At 54.8% G+C, this 18,677-nt stretch overlaps 1 protein-coding gene across 2 annotated transcripts in view; it reads right to left on the reverse strand.

Annotated features, from left to right (window-relative positions):
• CLIP2 (CAP-Gly domain containing linker protein 2) overlaps window positions 1-12,386 on the reverse strand; it is a 72,190-nt gene extending 59,804 nt beyond the window's left edge. The window contains exons 1-2 of one of the 2 annotated variants that reach the window (XM_038539074.1): window positions 12,274-12,386; window positions 1,196-1,302 (exon numbers count right to left, since the gene is read on the reverse strand). The gene's annotated coding sequence lies outside the window, so the exon portion shown is untranslated. The remainder of the gene's footprint in view (window positions 1-1,195; window positions 1,303-12,273) is intronic. The other variant, XM_038539075.1, reaches the window with a different exon arrangement.
• Window positions 12,387-18,677: the final 6,291 nt, after the last annotated feature.

The raw sequence follows: 18,677 nt of genomic DNA on the forward strand, positions 1-18,677 counted from the left end.
AACCATTTTTTCAATAAAAAAAAATGTAGAACTCTACTTCTGAAACTAATATATGTTAATTAATTGAGTTTAAATTAAATTAAATTGAATTCTTAAAAATGTAAAGATAGACACAGGGGAGGGGAAAAGCTAAGAGTTCCTCTCCTCCCTGTACACACCTACCCAGAAAAATGGGGGGGCAGACCCCAAACAGAGTGGACCCCACAGGTGTTGACTGCCACCCCAAGGCTCCCCGTTATGTTAATGTAGGGTGGGGTCCCCTGGCCCTGCCCTACCAGGCACCTCAACACTCCCCCCTGCACTAGAAACCTGGTGCCAGCCCAACCCCTTAATCTAGCCGGCGGGTATGACCACCACCCTCCCCTACAGGCCTGCTCCCCGCTGCCACTCACTGCTTGTCCCATCCTGCTTGGAAGAGAGGCTCATCTTGCCTCCATTTGACCAAGGCTTGGGGACTTTCACTTGGTAGTGAAGCTAAAATCCCCATGTGGGAGCACAGAGCACAGCAGGGCTGAGACAGGCCCCCTCCCTGTGAGTCCTGCCAGCTGGAGGGGAAAGCCAAAACCTGGAGCTTCACACCAGCTGCCCCCTGGGCCCAGGACGTCCAAGGAGATGGTGCAGATCTGCCTGTGTCCACCCTTCGCTCTCATGCCATCAGCGAGGCCCCAGGGAGCCAGCCCAGGCTGTACAACTTTGCCACACATATTGCTGCCAGCCAAGGGCAGGAGATAGTGGCCCCAAAAAGGACAGGGAGGCAACGGGCCTTGCTCGGGGTCCAGAGTCACCCAGGGAGTACCAAAGGGCCCAGGAGCCACCCAGGACCAGGATGGGGAAGGGACCAGCCTGAGCCTCACAGCAGGGCTGGGGCCAGAACCCAGGCTCCACTAGCCCATGTGGCTGCAAGGAGATGCCGGCTGAAGCAAGGAAGATGGCATGTCGTGCCAGCAGCATGGACACAGAGGGCAGGGCACCCAGGGGCTGAGCAGGGGACAACGTGGGGGCCCCACTGGACCCCAGCTTCTCTGACACTCAAGTCTGGAAGACAAGAGGGGCCCAATCTGGTGTGCTCACCATCCTCACAGCCTCTATGCTCAGGGCTGGAGATCCCGATTTGTAAAGTTGCCATTGTCCCCATCCTGCCCATGGCCTGGGGTGACAGCAGAGCCCCTGGAAAAGGCTGGCATGTCTGTCTCACCTGAGCTGGACACACTGGAGCAGGGTCATCTTCTCTCAGGCCTGGAGGTGGTTCAGAGCCTGTCTCTTGGAGCAGCAAAGGGAATCAGGGCCAGGGCTGTGTCAGGTCTAGGAAGAGGAAGGAAAGTCCATGTCAATATACTTCCTTGCCTCATGTGCACATGTGTGCGTGCACACACACACCCCACACACAGATGTGGTATGCTCAGAACCAGGGGACAGCCAGGGCTCCAGAGCCAACTCCAGGCTGTGTCACCACCCACAGCCCCAGCGAATGGACAGCCAGGCCCTCCTGGCACTGGCCCAGGATGCTGGGCAGGCATTGGCTGGCTCAAGTGGCCCCCTGACCTACCTTTATTCCCATTTCACAGAATTGGAAACTGAGGCCCAGGCTGACGGCCACAGAGCAAGTGAACAGGACAGTGAGATTCAGGTGACAGAAACTGGTGCTGGGCAAGGGGGTCTCCAGATGGAGTCAGAGGCCAATGGAGGGAAGGGGCCTTCTGAGGTCACTTAGTGATCTGGGCAGAACAGGAAGGAAAGGGCTCTTGTGTCCTGGCCTGGGAGGATCTATTCTCCTTTTACTATTGTAGCTCCATCCAACACATACAGGCCAGGGAGCTACAGGAAAGCACCCCATCACCTGGGTTCCCCTTCCCACCCTAGCCAGCTGGACCTCCTCTCTAGGGTCAGAATTTGTACAAGAAGCTAAAAATACCCCTGAACGTCAGTTAAGCATCTGCCTCTAGCTCAGGTCATGATCCCAGGGTTCTGGGATTGAGGTCCACATTGAGCTCCCTGCTCAGTGGTGGTCTGCTTCTCCTTCTCCCTCTGCCCTCCCCCCACCCACTCATGCTCTCTCTCTCAAGTAAATAAATAAAATATTAAAAAAAAAAAAAAAAAAACCCTGAGCAAAGGATGGTTTTTACAGTAAGTAATGCTGAGTCAACTGGATAACTACATGCAGGGAAAAATCATGATCCGGCTATAGTGGATCCTAACAGTGTTTATGTCCCCATTCCTGGAACCTGTTAACACGTTAGCTCACATTTGGCAATGGGGAATTAAGGTTGTAAATGGAATCAAGGATTTTAGTCAGCTGACCTGCAGATAGAAGGATTATTCTAGGGATCCCTGGGTGGCTCAGTGGTTTCGCGCCTGCCTTTGGCCCAGGGTGCGATCCTGGAGTCTCGGGATCGAGTCCCGCATCCCAGCATGGAGCCTGCTTCTCCCTCTGCCTGTGTCTCTGCCTCTCTCTCTCTCTATGTCTATCATAAATAAATAAAAATAAATCTTTAAAAAAAAAGATTATTCTGGATTACCCAGGCGGACCTAATGTGATCACAAGGATCCTTCTAAGTGCAAGGGGGAGACAGGACAGATAGAATCAGAGAGATGGCAGTGTGCCAAAAACCGAGTGCAACATGTGTGTGGGGGGGTGCATCAGCCAAAGAATGTGGGTGGCCTCTAGAAGGTGGGAAAGTCAAGAGACAGATCCTTCTCTGAACTTTTAGAAGGAATACGGCCCTGCTAGCACCCTGATTTTAGCCTGGAGTGATCCATTTCAGACTCCCAGCCTCCAGAATTATAATAATTTGGGTTGTTTGGGGAGCCACCACATTTTTGGTCACTCGTCTGAGCAGCAAAAGGAAACTAATACGTTGACTTCACATCATACACAAAAATTAATTCCAGATGGACGCAGATCTAACTGTGAAAGATCTAACTACAGTTTTTAGCAGAAGACAAAAAAAGATCTTCATGACACCACGACAGGCAAAGATTCCTTAACTAGGACACAGGAAGCACTGGAAAGCAGGTAAAGGCTGGATAAATTGGACAAAATTAAGATTAAGAGCTTCTGTACATCACATGGTCCCGCTGAGGGACAGAGTGCATGTCAAGAGCTCGCCACAGAAGGGAAAGAAGGTATCTGCAATTCCCACATTCGACGGAGGATTCATATCCAGAATATAGAAAGAAGTCCAGTAAATCAAGTTAGAAAGACAAGCAAAACAACTGAGTGAGCACCACACAAAAAGAGGGCACTCAAAAGACCAGCAAGGGGCAGCCCCGGTGGCGCAGCGGTTTAGCGACGCCTGCAGCCCAGGGCGTGATCCTGGAGACCCGGGATCGAGTCCCACGTCAGGCTCTCTGCATGGAGCCTGCTTCTCCCTCTGCCTGTGTCTGCGCCTCTCTCTCTCTCTCTCTCTCTCTCTCTCTCTCTCTCGTTGTCTCTATGAATAAATAAATAAATAAAGTCTTAAAAAAAAAAAAAAGACCAGCAGGCATAAGGAAAGATGCTCGCCTTTGCTGGTCCCCCGGCTGACTCCATCCATTGACCAGAAGGTTTAAAGCGAAGCAGACCGGCCACCCCGGGTGTCCTGAGGGCGAGGAAGACCCAGAGCGCCTGTGCACTGCCGGACCAGCGCAAACTGGTCAGCGATTTGGAAGCCGGTTTGGCCTCACAGACTAAACCTGAACGTGACCCAGTGACGCCACTCCAAGGCATGCCCCCCCCAACAGGAAGGCAGACGGGGGCCATCGGTGCCCCAGAAGACTGCGGTTTCTAATAGTCCCACACTGAATTAACCCAGATAGCCATCACAATTAGAAATAGTAATTAAGTTGTGGTTTCTTCAGCAAAGAATAAACTACAGCAGTGAAGAAGTAGCAACTATAACTCTATGCAACGATGTGAGTTCTGTGGTTCTGATTGAATGAAAGAAGCCAGGTGTAAGGGGGCATACAGCATGCTGGGGTGCTTCTGTTTAAAATGAAGTTCTAGGGGCGCCTAGGGGACTCAGTCGGTTAAGCGTCTGCCTTCAAACTCAGGTCATGGTCCCAGAGTCCTGGGATCCAGTGCCACATCTTCAGGCTCCCCTGCTCAGTGGGGTGGGAATGGGGTCTGCTTCTCCCTCTGCCCCTCCCCTACTCATGCATGTGTGCACGCAACTGCTCTCTCTCTCTCTCAAATAAATAAATAAAATCTTTTAAAAAAATTAAAATAGGGCAGCCCAGATGGCTCAGTGGTTTAGCGCCGCCTGCAGCCCAAGGTGTGGTCCTGGAGACCTAGGATCGAGTCCCACGTCAGGCTCCCTGAATGGGGCCTGCTTCTCCCTCTGCCTGCGTCTGTGCCTCTCTCTGTGCCTCTCATAAATAAATAAACAAAATATTTAAAAATAATAAAAATAAATAAATACATAAAATGAAGTTCTAACAAACAGATTCATAAATGCAGGGAAACAGACTGGTGGATGCCAGAGGGGAAGAGGGTGGGAGGATGGGCAAAATAGGTGAAGGGGATTAAAAGGTATAAACCTGCAGTTATAAAATAAATAAGTCACAGGGATGAACAGTACAACATAGGAAATGCAGTGAAAGATATTGTCATAACTTTGGTGTGGTGACAGTTGTGAGGAGCACTGAACAATGTACAGACTTGTCGAGTCACTATGCTGTATGTCTGAAACTGATAATAGTCTGTGTCAACTACAGCACAATTAAAAATAAAAATATAGGAGTACCTAGGAGGCTCAGTCAGTTAAATATCCGACTCTTGATCTCGGCTCAGGTCATGATCCCAGCAATGTGAGTTCAAGCCCGGAGCTGGACTTCATGCTGGGCATGGAGCCTACTTAAAAATAAACAAGCAAATAAATAAAAACAAAGTTGCCAGACCACCTTTATTGATGGCATCAGAAATCAGGGAAGGGGTTTCCTTGGGTCAGGGTTATTGACTGGAAGGACAAGTAAGAGGAGCTTTGGGGAGCCAGCAGTCTCTCATATTCCTGATCTGGGTTCTGTTATACAGGCATTTCAGTTGTATTTTAATTAAAAAAAAAAAAAAATTGAAAAAAAAATATATTTGGGGGTTTTTGTTTTTTTAATTTTTTTTAAAGATTTTATTTATTTATTCATGAGAGATACGGGGAGGGGGGTGGCCAGAGACACAGGCAGAGAGAGAAGCAGGCTCTATGCAGAAAGCCCAACATGGGACTCGATCCTGGGTCTCCAGGATCACGCCCCAGGCCGAAGGCGGCGCTAAACCCCTGAGCCACCCAGGGATCCTGGATTTTTTTAATTACCTGGACTAGGGGTGGGTGGCAGCAGAAGTGGAGGAAACAGGTGTGATCCCTGCCCCCCTGGGGCCTTCCCACTCATCAGACAGCCCCAGGCGGTGGTGCCTAACCATGGGGACCCACTGGAGCACCTGTCTCTCCACCGTCCTCCAAGCTCCCTGAGGGCAGGCCCAGGCCCCAGGGAGTTCAAGCATACAGGCCCTGACACGCAGCAGTGCTGTGCTCACAGGACAACCTTCCAGAACACCAACCTTCTTCCAACGTAAGACACGCACATCAGCACCCAGGATCCTCTCTTGAGCCTTCCCCTGCAGACAAGGCGCAGGGAAGAGGCTGAATCCACTGAGATCTGGGCCTGCCCCTCACTGCCATGATAGGGCCCACGCAGCAGCCTGGAGAAGGGATGGACCAGCTCTGGGGCCGATGGGCACCATCAACATCTCTGAACGGCAACCCAGAGCTGTTGGCGAGGGTTGGAGGCGGGATGGGTGGAGGAGGGGCAAAACCTAGTGGCCTCAGGGATGAGGTCAGTCACTAGCAAGCCCTTACACTCAGTGTTTTCTTTTAGTGCTTCCTGGAAGGCAACCACCACCCCCAGCCACCAAATGCTGCCGAAATGCCGCAGCTGCCCATCCACACCCATACGTATTCGGTCACATCCTCAGGCCTTTGCACATGCTGTTCCCTCTGCCTAGAATGCCTTTCCTTGGGATGCCTGAGTGGCTCAGTGGTTGAGCATCTGCCTTCAGCTCAGGTCGTGATCCCAGGATCCTGGGATTGAGCCCCACATTGAGCTCCCCGCGGGGAGCCTGCTTCTCCCTCTGCCTTTGTATGTGTGCCTCTGCCTCTCTGTGTGTCTCTCTCATGAATAAATACATTTAAAAACAAAATGGAATGCCTCTCCTCTCCCCAACTGGCAAACTCCCTCACCTCTCACTGGAAGCAGCTTTAAGGGGACAGGTACTTTGCCTCTCTTGTTCTTTGCTGGGCTCTCGGTACCTAGGACAGCGCCCAGCACACACAGCAGCTCAAAATGTTTAATGAATCCAGGAATGAATGAAAGAAACATGAATGAACGGAAGTGCCCTCCTCTACCATCCTCATCCTGCCGACACTCAGCTGGAGGCCCACGGCAGCTTGTTCACAAACCATCGCTACACTCACTGGCTGGCTTGGGCAATCTCTGGGAAGAGCAGCACATTTCAAACTATGAGCATCTAGCACACAGAGTGGATGCTAACCATCTGTGGGTCCAGTGAAACAAAAAAAGCAGGCAGTGAGCCTCCCTTCACTGGAGGGAATCAAGCTGAGAATGAGGCCTCTTCTCAGAGCTCGTTTCTGCTCCCCTTGGTACAGTTGCCCTGAGAGGCTCTCCCAAACTCACACAGCTACTGTTACTGTGTTAACAACATTACTGTTGTTACTGTCAATAACAACATTAACCATTAATGGACCGTGCTGAGCACCCCCATCCCCTCAGGGCCGGCCCACCACAGGGGGAAGGATGACCCTGTGTCCACATTCCCCCCCCCCCATCACTGAGAGAGCTTGCTTCTGCACTGTGCTGGACTCAGATCCTGTGTGAGTGTGGGGATCCACTAGGGTGGGGGGCTCAGGTGGGATGAGCCCCCGTCTTCTACTGAACTGCTCCAGCCTCAGGAGCCACAGACATGCACGATCTGTTTTGCTCCAGACACCAGTCCCAGTGCTTTATAAATACCAACTCATTTAACCTTTACAACAGCCCTGTTATGAGCTCCACTCATTTTACTAGTGGGGAAACTGAGGGTCTGGAGGACTCAATTGTTTGCCTAGGGTGATAGGACCAACCAACAGCAGGTGTGGAATTTGAACTCAGGCCCTCTTGGACACGGAGCCTGAACTTTTAGCCACCTTCCTGACTTTCTCAGAACCAAGACCAGCTATCCTCCAGGCACCTGAGTCAGGGGCACAAGGGCAGAGGTTTAAGCAAGAGGTCAGGAGGGCACGCCAAGGCCACATGGTCTGTAGCATGTCTGCCCACCAGCCCAGGCACTGCCTGACTCTGGCCCCTCCCCACCCAGCACCCTTTGTTCCAGCTTCCCTGAACTTCTCATTGCTCCTAAAGACACCTCACCCCCATCACTCATCCTGCCAGAATGCCTATGTCCCTCTTCTATCCCTCAGTTAACTACTGGGGCCGACTGGGTGCACACCAAGTATCATGGCCCCAGTGCCTCCTCGTGAGATGGAAATTCTTAGGCAGAGACCAGTGTGCCTCCTGGTTCACTGGCTCTCACTCTCGCCTGGGACTAGTCACACCTCGGTGGAGGGGGCCAGCTGTGCACACGAGCCCCAGCTCTGAGCTGTTCACAGGGACCCTCCAGGAGGTGGCTGCTCCCCCGCCCCCCTGCATTCTGGACCAGGGACCACACTGGGGACCACGCTGCCCCACCCCTCCCTACAATTGCACTGCATCCCTTAGGCTTTAGCAGTATATATAGTGGGGCTCACACAAGGCGAGGGGACAGTACAGCCCCTCCAAACTCCCACTTCCCCCTCAGATCTGGCTGCTGGAAAGCTCAGAGTCAAATTACCTCCAGTAGAAGGGACAGCAGCCCCCTCTGGCTTCATCTGATTTTCAATTTCCCTCTTGTTCAACCTTCTCACCCCATTTCCATTCCGTTATACTGTGTTTATCTTTGCAAATCACCACTCCTCCTCATGCTGGGCTTAGCCCCAGGTCCAAAAGCAGCTAAACTGTGAGCTGTGTCAAGGAACCAACGAATTTATGCAAGGAACAGTCTATAGCAGAAAAAGGTAACAGCCAGAGCAGAATCAGGATACGAGGCAGCAAAACATCCAGAGACCCCAAACATTGCTCCCTCCCTCATGGCAGCGTCCAGCTTCACACTCCACTTGGAAGAATGGTGGGCCGTACGCTGAGCCCCCAGCCAGCAAAACAGGGACCCTGTGTGGGCCTGAAATTTCACCCTCTCATGGCAAAGAGACCATGAGGGCGAAGAAGGATGTGAACCCGGAGCAGGTGTTTTCCTGGGCAGACAGAGCCAAAGACTAGATTCTAGGGATGCATCAAGAGCTGCCCAGTGAAGACAGAAGTGTTAAGTGGACAAAGCCCCAAATTTATGCCTTGTTAATAAAAACCACCTGGCATGCTCTGCTTTCTATTCAGGAGGGAAATGTTTCATTACCATTTTGAATCACTTCCTCTGAAAACATGAGCTTTGTATTACTGTTTCTGCACACTGACCCTGGCAGCCCTGCAAGGGAGTGGTGGGGCAGGGTGGGTAGTGGGGTGACCCAGGTGCCTGGCTGGCAACCAGATCTCCAGTCTCCAGATCCTAAAGGGTGGAACCTCATCAGCTTCTGAACCAAGGCTGGGGGTGGGGGGAAGGAGCTGTGGTTCACACTCCCCCACTCCCTACCATTCCCCACCCTCCTCCCCACACAGGCCAGTCTGATGCACTCCAGCTACTCCCAGGAAATCGCACTGACTAGTAGTGGAGACCACAGTTAACTGGCCCTGGGTCTGCCTCTCCTACCAGATCCTGAGTATCCAAAGACAGCAATGTCCCAATTCACCCGCCCTCCCCTAGTCCTCCTCCAGCACATACCACGTATCATACAGCAGGCAACACCAACACTGTAGCAGTATTCCCAGCCCCTGGCCCCAGAGACCACGTGGCCTGGCCCCCCACCAGCTGAGCGACACGGTGGGTACCCCCACCCAAGCCGGGCCAATTGGTCTCTCTAGCACCCCAAGACTGAGAGGAGAGCCCACAGGAGGTCCTGTGGCCTCAAGTTAAAGCCACCACTCAGAGCAGCCATGCCAACAACCCAGAGAGCCAGTCTATAGGGAGAGGAGAAGGGACAGATGCATCTAGAGAGGCAGAGAAAATGAAACCATAGTCCAGAAAGAGGAAAGCCAAAAGGGGGGCAGGGGGCTGCCAGCATCCTGGCTCCTCGGGGAGCCAGGCCTCCTGCAACTGTTGGCTGTGTAAGCTTCCATTCCCTCCTAACTCCCCTCTCACTTAACCTAATTGGAGGAGCTTCCTGTGCCCTGCAAGAAAATCATCCCGGAGACATGGTCAGGGCCCTCCCTGCCTTCCTGCTCACCAAGGCATGCCATGCCCACCACTCCCAGTTCATCAAAGCTGAGGTTCGCCTGGGCCCAGCCAGCACGAGACGGGGGTGGAGAGCAGGAGAGCCTGGCCGGGAAGCCAAGGCACAGCCAGCTACGGGTGGGCCCTGGGAGCCAGACAGTGTGCGGACTTTGTACTTGAGAGAACGAACAGGGTGGTGTCTGGGGCACAAACCACGCTTTACTGAAATGCACATGGTAGCATGTCTCCCAGGCACACGGTAGCGGAAAGGCAAACAGGGAAACCTCTCTATGCCCTGATTCCCTCATCGGTAAAATGTGGGCAGCATTGTAAAGATCTCCACAAATGAATGCATGCGCTTGGCGAGCTCGAAACAGTTCCTGGCACAGAGCAGGCACTCGGTATGTGTTGTTTTTTTCAAGCCTACACAAAAGCTGCCGTTCTCTCCCGACAACCACTGGGCAGGTGCTAAATGTGCCTGTGTCCTAATCCCCAACGTGACGGTATCAGGAGGTGGGGTCTTTGGGAGGTGATAGGGTCGTGGGGGAGGAGCCCCCCTGAAAGGGATTAGTAGCCTCATAAAAGGGACCCCAGACAGCTCCCAGGTCCCTTCTGCCACGTGGGAACATAAGAAGTCTGCACCCCGGAAGAGGGCCTCCCCCATCCGTGCCGGCAACCTGATCTTGGGCTTCCGGCCTCCGGAACCGTGAGAAATCAATTTCTGTTGGGCATAAACCACCCAGTCTGTGGTATTTTGTTTCAGCAGCTCAGACGAAGAAGGCAGGGGACCAGCTGGGTCAGGATTGCTGCCCCCGCTCCTCTGGGCATAGAGGCAGAGGTGGAAGAGATGGCATCAAGGGGACCCAGGTCAATCTTCAGGGTGGCAGAGCTGGGGAGGGGAGGCCAGGAGGAAAGTGTCCCCTACATCACAGAACACAGCAGAGGGAGCGGCCTGGGGAGGAGGGCACAGGGAGCGGCTAACAGGCAGGACTGCCCCACGGTGGACAGCTGGGGAGGGGATGAGCACACGTGTGCCCAAGGAGGCGACACCAGGAACAGCAGCAAAACAAACACTGGGCACTCTCCCTGTCACAGCGCACACCCTTCACCCATACCCCATCCATCCGACTCCCACACCAACCCCAAGAGACAGACACCATAAGCACCTTCATTTTATAGATAGGGAAACCGAGGCAGAGGGGCACAGTGACTCATCTGAGGTCACACAGCTGGTAAGTGACAGAGCCAGAACCCAGGCTGTCAGGTGCCAGCATCCAAACTCTCAACCACCAAAGCAAGTAGCAGATACTGAAAAGGGACTGGTGCCTCTGGGGATGGATCCCCTCCTTGGGATTTCAAGCTCTGTGTGCAGAACTGCACACACCACCTTCGCAGCCTGCAGGGTACACCTAGAATCTCGCTGGTACACGCTCGTGTGTGCAGAGGCTCCCTCAGACTCCCTCTGCCAGGTGTCCTCTGCCTCTGAAGCTCTGCTCCGTCTCTCCCCGCTTCCCCCAACCTGGAGCGGGTACCCCAACATCTCTCCTGGGCCAGGAGCAGTAGATGCCAATACAGCCTGGGGGGTGGGGCATCTGCAAAAGTAGGAGGGACAGAACAATCCCTTCCCTCAACAGAACTTCTCCTGACTTAAGCCCCATACGCAGTCACCTAGATCCTCTACTGCTCCTCCAACCCAAGAGCCACCTTTTGGACTCCAAGCGCCCATGCCGCTTTGCCTGCCTGAAGCCCCTTCTGGAATCCTAGCAGCAAACTCCCTGCTCCACCCCAACTTCCAGGTGTCCCCCCTCTGTATTCCCAGCTCCCCCACCATGACCACCGCACTCAAGGGCTGCTGGGCTGTTCTCCTAGGGAGGAGCTGAGGCCAGGTGACAGCAGAGGGATGAATGAAGGGCTCATTGTTTACATTACCGCCGGTGGGGAGTCTCGCCCCACGTGGCGTTCCCTGCACTCTCCTCCTCCTCTGCCAGCAGCCCTAGGCCAGTGCGACCCCCAGTGACCTCCCCTGGGCATCTTACAAGGGTGAGGACATCGCCCCCTCCTATTGGACTCCTACTTGTCTCCCAGGTGGGAGCGGCGGGGTATCATCGGTGGGGGATGCGCCGCTGGGTGTGTGACCCTCCCCAAGGTGCCCCCTCTGTCCATCCTTCCTAGGGTGGGGTTGGGGCCCGCGTGGCAGTGCCCAGTGGGCACCCGCCCCGCCCAGGCCCCGCCTGAAGGGCCCAAACGGGCGCGCCCTGGAGGCCCAGCAAAGCATCTCGGCGGCGAAGGCCCCTCCCTGTGGGGAGGGCAGGAAATCTGCTGCCTCACCAGCTCGAAGCGCCAGCCTCGGGGTGCACCCCCTGCGCGAAGCCGCCCTGCCCCGGTGTCCCCTCACCGCCTCCACCGTGCACTTCAACCAAGTTTTGCAAAGGCGACCGGGCGGGCGACCCCAGCGGGGGGCGCGGGCTCCGTGTTCCCCCAGGCCCGGGGTCTGCAGAGGGGGTGCTGCGCGGCCGCGCCCACCGGGCCGGGCGCCCCCACCCCTGCCCACCCCTGCCCACCCCTGCGGCGCCTCCGGCCGCCCCCCCGCCGCTGCGCCGAGCCCGGGTGCCGGCGGTTGCCCGCGGAGGGAGGGCCCCGCTGCCCGGGAGCCCCCACGCCAGGCGCGTCCCCTCCTCGCCCGCGGGCGCCGGGGCAGTGGGGTGCGGCCGGGGCGGCCCTCGCCCTCGCCCTCGCCCTCGCCCCGCGCCCGCGCCCCCGCGCCCGCCCCCGCCCCGCCCGCCAATGCCCGCGGGCGGCCGCCCCGCTGCAGCCCAGGCCCCGCCGCCTCCCGCGGCCCCCGCTCCTTTGTTGCCCGGCCAGCCGCCTCCCCGGGGGCCTCCGGCGGCTCCTACCTGGGCCCCCGCGGCGGGCGGCTCGCAGCCCGGCCTCCTCCTCCTCCGCTCCGGGCCGGGGCGCCGCGGGGGAGACGATGCTGCGGCCCCTCCCGGCGCCGGGGCTCCGCGCTCGCGCTCCGGGCCGGGCCTGGCGTGCGGGCGGCGGCGGGGAGGCGGGCGGCGCGGACCGAGCAGCCCCAGCCCCAGCGCAGCCCCAGCCCCAGCCCCAGCCCCAGCCCCAGCCCCAGCCGCCGCCGGCGCGCCCCGCGGCCGAGCCGAGCCGAGCCGAGCCGAGCCGAGCGGGAGCGGAGCGAGCGGCCCGGCTCCGGGAGGGAACAAAAGGGGCCGGCGCTGGGGCGGGCGCGGGAGGGCGGGGCCTGGCGCGGCGGGGGGCAGGCGCGCGCTCACTTGGCCTCGCGGTCCTCGGGCCGCCGCGCCGCGCTGCCAGCGGGCGGGCGGGCGGAAAACGCGGCCGCACCTCGACCTCCGCGCGGCCGTCAGCCCCGGGGCTCGGGGGGCGCCGGTGGTGCGGGGAGGGAAACGCGCGGCCGGGGGCGCGCACCCGCCACGCGCGAGGCCGTCCCACGCCCTGGGAGAGGTGGGGGCTCGGGATGCTGGGCGGGGAGGGATGCGGAGGCTCCTGGAGTTTCCGGGAAGGCTCCACAGAGGAGGTGACGTTTGGACCGGACGGGAAGGGATAAGGAAGGGATGGTGGAGCCGAGCTGAGAACTCCGGGTCTTCCCGAGCTGTCCTGGGGCCAGAGCGGAGGGAGGCAACTGGCACGGGTGTCTGGGTGATAACGCTCCCAACACGTCTTTGGAAAAAGTGGTACCCAAGTTCCAGAGGAATGTTGCATCCCTCCTCCCTGGAGTAACATCTGTCTCCTGTGGTGTCGGAGGAGTCCGCACAGCTGCCAGCCCTCCCCCGCCATGCCCCCGTCCCCCATGGGGAGCCAGAGGTCAAGTGGCAGCCCAGGAGCAAGAAGTAAGGGAACCCTAACACCCATAGGGGCCTGCACTGGGATTGGCCTTCCTGCCTTCGTTCTACCTGCACCCCCTGCCCCCTTGATAAGCTAACCTCTGAGCCTTTGCCCTTACAGTCTTTTTCTACCCGGACTAGTGCCTGTTCTCCGTTTGAGAAATCATCCTTCCCTTTCAAAGCCCAGCTCAAATTCATCTCCAGTCCCTTGAATATGGAAATATGGATGTGTTGGGGGACACTGTGGTCCACACAGTGACACATCAAGGAGAGCAGGCATCAGGCAGGCTTCATATCCCCCCAAGGCACCCAGTTCAGTGCCTGGCCAAGGGTAGACACTCAATGACACTTGAATGAATGTATTGGCTTAATTACCACCACCATCCCTCCACTCCTCTGGTATCCATAATCTTTAAGGAATGAGTTAACCTCTTGAACTCAGTTTCCCTGCCTACAAATTAAGGGTAGTGTTTCGGTTCACTTTAGCTAAAGGGTAAAGGTATGATGATGGAGGCTGGGCACTGGCCAGCCCTGAGGAGGAGGTCTCCAGCTGGTGGGTAGAGCCAGACCTGGAGACCAAGAGGAGAGGAGGGTGTAGAGTGGGCCCAGAGAAGAACACTCTGGAGGAGGTGTCAACCTGATGGGAGGAGATGGAATTACAGGTGGCGAGGGCTGTGTTCAGGAACCAGGGAGCTAATGTGCCCATGTGGCCAGGTTGGACAGTCTAAAAATTAGGAGATAAGCCACAAGGCACAGTGCAGAGGTAAAAATCCAGCTCCAGGGCACCTGGGTGGCTCAGTGGTTGAGCGTCTGCCTTTGACTCAGGTCATGATCCCAGGGACCTGGGATCGAGTCCCACATCAGGCTCACCTGCATGGAGCCTGCTTCTCCCTCTGCCTGTGTCTCTGCCTCTCTCTGTGTCTCTCATGAATAAATAAATAAAATCTTAAAAAAAAAACAAAAAAAAAACCAAGAATCCAGTTCCATCACCTAGCAGCTGATGGGCAATCCTCTCTGGGCCTCAGTTTTCCCATCTATAAAGTGGAGCTAGTGATAGACTACCTCCTAGGGTTGTTGTCAAGATTGAGTACATTACTCTGCATGAAGTGCTAAGAGCAGTCAGTGTCTAGTCTACAGTTAGCATTCCACAGGTGTGCACTTCAGGGCGCCTGGCCAGCTCAGTCTGTAGAGTGTGCAACTCTTGATCTTGGGGTGGTGAGCTCAAACCCCACGCTGGGTTTTGTTTTTTAAGAAAAGAAATGTGAGGGCAGCCCTGGTGGCTCAGTGGTTTAGCACCGCCTTCTGCTTGGGGTGTGATCCTGGAGACCCGGGATCGAGTCCCATGTCGGGCTCCCTGCATGTATGGAGCTTGCTTCTCCCTCTGCCTGTGTGTCTCTGCCTCTCTGTCTCTCTCTGTCTGTCATGAATAAATAAATAAAATATTTAAAAATAAAAGAAATGTGAGGGGCTCCTGGGTGGCTCAGTGGTTGAGCATTCTGCCCTCAGCCCAGGTTGTGATCCCGTGGTCCTGTAATCAAGTCCCTCATTGGGCTCCCTGCAGGGAGCCTGCTTCTCTCTTTGCCTATGTCTCTGCTTCTCTCTCTGTCATAAATAAATAAATAAATAAATAAATAAATAAATAAATAAATAAAAATTTTTAAAAAAGAAAAGAAATGTGAATTTCTCTCAAAGAGCAAGGTCATTGGAGGATGTGTTAAAGAGTTTGGATTTCCTCCTGTGAGCAGGGGTGAGGGAGTAGATTTCAAACAGAGTCCTCTCTAACCAGAGAGAGGAGGAAGCGCACAGTGAAGGGCAGGGCTCTTTTGGGTCCTGGTCTCCTAGATTCGGCCACAGGCCTCCCTCCCTCCCTGTGGGAAGGGAGCCCAGGATGACTGTAGAGACCCTGGGGGCCCTGAAGATGCAAACCAGGTGAGAGCCAATCAGAAGCAATTCGGTGGGCCCCTGCTTGGCTCAGCTGGTTGAGCATCTGACTCCTGGTTTCAGCTTAGGTCATGATCTCAGGGTCCTGGGATGGAGCTTCACATGGGGCCCTGGGCTCAGCGCAGAATCTGCTCAAGACTCTTTCTCTGCCTCTCCATCCTCAAAATAAATATAAGGGATCCCTAGGTGGCGCAGCGGTTTGGCGCCTGCCTTCGGCCTAGGGCGCGATCCTGGAGACCCGGGATCGAATCCCACATCGGGCTCCCGGTGCATGGAGCCTGCTTCTCCCTCTGCCTGTGTCTCTGCCTCTCTCTCTCTCTCTCTCTCTCTGTGACTATCATAAATAAACAAAATAAATATAAATAAATAAATAGCTATTTAAAAAAAGAAGAAGAAGCAACTCAGCTGAGTTGCTGAGGGGTGAGCAGCCTCAGAGGCAGGCTGAGACCCCGAGAGAGACCAGCTAGAAGGCTGTGGGAGTCCAGGCTATACCTTAGGGGCTGGGACGCTGTGTGGGGGGCGTGCAGCAAAGAAAACAGGGCAGGGGGAGGATCTCTGGGTGGCTCAGCGGTTTAGGGCCTGCCATTGGCTCAGGGTGTGACCCTGGAGTCCTGGGATCAAGTTCTATATGGGGCTCCCTGCATGGCACCTACTTCTCCCTCTGCCTGTGTCTCTGCCTCTCTCTCTCTCCGTGTCTCTCATGAATAAATAAATAAAATATTTTTTAAAAGAATATTTAAAAAAAAGAAAAGAAAAAAAGAAAAAGAAAACAGGGGAGGGGCCCAGGCCCTGCCAGAGGTTCTTAAGATTTTAGGGGCACTGGTGCCCTTGAAACTTGAGACTTGTGGACTCTCCCAGAAACATACAATATGCTGATGCATGTACGCGTGTGTACACACACACGTACCCATGCACACGTATACACACGCAGAGTTTTGCAGACAGGTTCAGACAATTCTTGGACCTTTTGAAGCTCTACCTAGTTTGTATATCCAAGGTTTTAGGGCAGAGAGCTCAGAAAAGATGGGTGTATGCTCATTAGAGGGGAATAGGGCATAGCAGAGAGTATGATTTGCCCAAATGGATGGGTTTCTGACCTAGATGAAGTGGCACCTGGGTCCTGAGGTCACTTCTCCCTCCTTTGGCACCTAAGGCTTCTGGAATCAGGAAAATGGCCAAAGTTCCCAGGACATCAGCCTATCAGAAATAGGCTAAGAAGTTTCTCGGTTGGAAACTAAACCAGAGTTTAGTCCTGACCCCTCCTTTCAAAGATGGGTAAACCGAAGCCCAAAGAGAGGCAGGGCTAAAAGTAATAAAAATTAGAAAATAAAGAAAAGCAGGGATCTATCCAGGGCAGGGTCTGGCCTGCTGTGATGCACCTGAGCTCAGTGATGCCTGACCAGGTTCAGACACCCCCTCCTGCCTTCCACCCACCCCTGGCCCCTCACCAGCCCTCTCCCTTCCTGACAGCCCCCAGCATTCTTCATACTAACATGCAGGCAGGGCACTAGCTTCCCCTTCCCTCGACACCATGCGCGGAGCTGCAAAGGGGCGACTCACCTGTCACGCTTGTTCTATGTAAGAAAAGAGAGTTTCTACTTTGTGGAAGCTCAGATTGGGGTTTGCTGCTTCCTGCAGCTAAGTGAATGTTGCAGAGGTAGAGAGTGGAGCTGGGCATGATGCCTGCCCCTGGACATCAGGCCTGGGGGGGCGGTGGCGGTGCAGACCAGGGGAGGAGAGCCCTCCCAGCTGACCTCTCACCCAGGACTTTTGTCTCCACAGAAAGCGCTGATCGGGCCATTTTCTTGCTGACACTGGCCCTGACTAGCAGCCCCACGAGACGGTGGCGGGGGGCGGGGGGGCTTTCATGGGAAGAGCGCCCTGGGAATAACAGGGGTGCCGGGGCAGAGCTCTTGGAGGCAGAGACCACAGGAGAGGCCTGGCTGCCCTGCAGGTTGCCACCGCTCTGGTGGACTTTTTATTGTTTTATTTTATCTTTTAGGACCCACAGGACATTGGCATGATGGAATATTTTATAGCCTTGCTCTTTACAAGGAATTTGTAATAACATGGGGGAAACAGTCCCATTTTTGTTTTGTTTTGTTTTTTTAAGATTTTATTTATTTATTCATGAGAGACACAGAGAGAGAGAGAGAGAGGCAGGCACAGACACAGGCAGAGGGAGAAGCAGGCTCCATGCAGGGAGCCCAACGTGGGACTCGATCCCGGCACTCTGGAATCATGCCTTGGGTTGAAGGCAGGTGCTTAACCGCTGAGCCACCCAGAAATCCCAGCGGTCCCATTTTTATGTCAATTGAAACATGCATGTAACATACATCTGAAAATAATGTGTTATGTTAATTATGCTTCAGTTTAAAAAATGCATGTGGTAAAACTGTGTGTATGCTAGACTCTCAATCTTGTAAGCCACAGATGGGGGGAGAAAACTGGCAATGGTGGTGGGCTTCGGGTGGAGGGAATCTCTAGGATTTTTCTCTCCCTTTTTCTGCATTTTTCCACAGTCGACGTATGTGTTACTTAACTAACAAAAGGAATTTAAACCCGTTTCTGTTAAGGTGATTGTTTGGATGTTGTGTTTCTGTTCAAAACACAAAAAAATGATTGTTCAGATGTGGTCCCTGGCTGGGGCTGGGAGTGACATCACCATGGAGATATCAGCTGAGGCCATCACTCTGAAGGCCACACCCTTACTTGCAAACACGTGGACTCTGCCTTCCCGGCCAGAGGATCCTGGCACCACCCTCTGGGTTGACACAGGCCACAGTGTCATGAGCCCCAGCGGTGAGGGAAGGTCTCTGCTACCACTTCTCTCTGTCCGGGGTTTTCAAGGTCCTGGGGACTTTGTCCGTGTGGCCTCCACCATTTCCTAAGGACAGATGGTAAACCAAGGCTGGCCAAGTGAACCCAAAGCTGGCATTGCTGAGTACTTATTACAGGGTAGGTCTCGAGCTAAGAACTGCGTGTGGGTTGCAGGAATAAATGAGGACCACTTAGATGAGGACAAGCAAACGGGGTTGACCCAGAGCTGGCTGTATCGCAAGGGAGTTGGCCACATGGCTTGTGTTTTGCAGACACTCCAGGCTGGACAGGGAGCCAGAGAGCCTGAGGGCGGGCAAAAGGGAAGGTGGTAGCTATGTCTGGGTCGGAGGCTGTTGGCATAGGGAAAATGGAGGCAGGATAACTAGAATCAGGGTGGAGATCACCTCTGCGATGGAGCTGGGCAATATATTTGTTTTTTTCTGGTTGGTCCTGAGTTGGAAGTGAAGGCAAGAATTCAGGAAGCTGGCGGCTACTGATGGAGTCCCTGCCATCTGGGGCCGATCACTAGTAGGGGAGGGTATCATTTGTCTTCCTGGACCGCAGGCTGCGGATTGTGGGCCAGTTCTTTTTATATGTGGTCTGGCCCTTGCATTTTAGAGAGGAGGAAACTGAGTCATGGAGGGGTTAAGGACACCCTCAAGCTCACACAGCTCACGAGAACA

Source organism: Canis lupus, chromosome 6, assembly GCF_011100685.1.
Source record: "Canis lupus familiaris isolate Mischka breed German Shepherd chromosome 6, alternate assembly UU_Cfam_GSD_1.0, whole genome shotgun sequence".
In the NCBI taxonomy this organism is placed as follows: domain Eukaryota; kingdom Metazoa; phylum Chordata; class Mammalia; order Carnivora; family Canidae; genus Canis; species Canis lupus.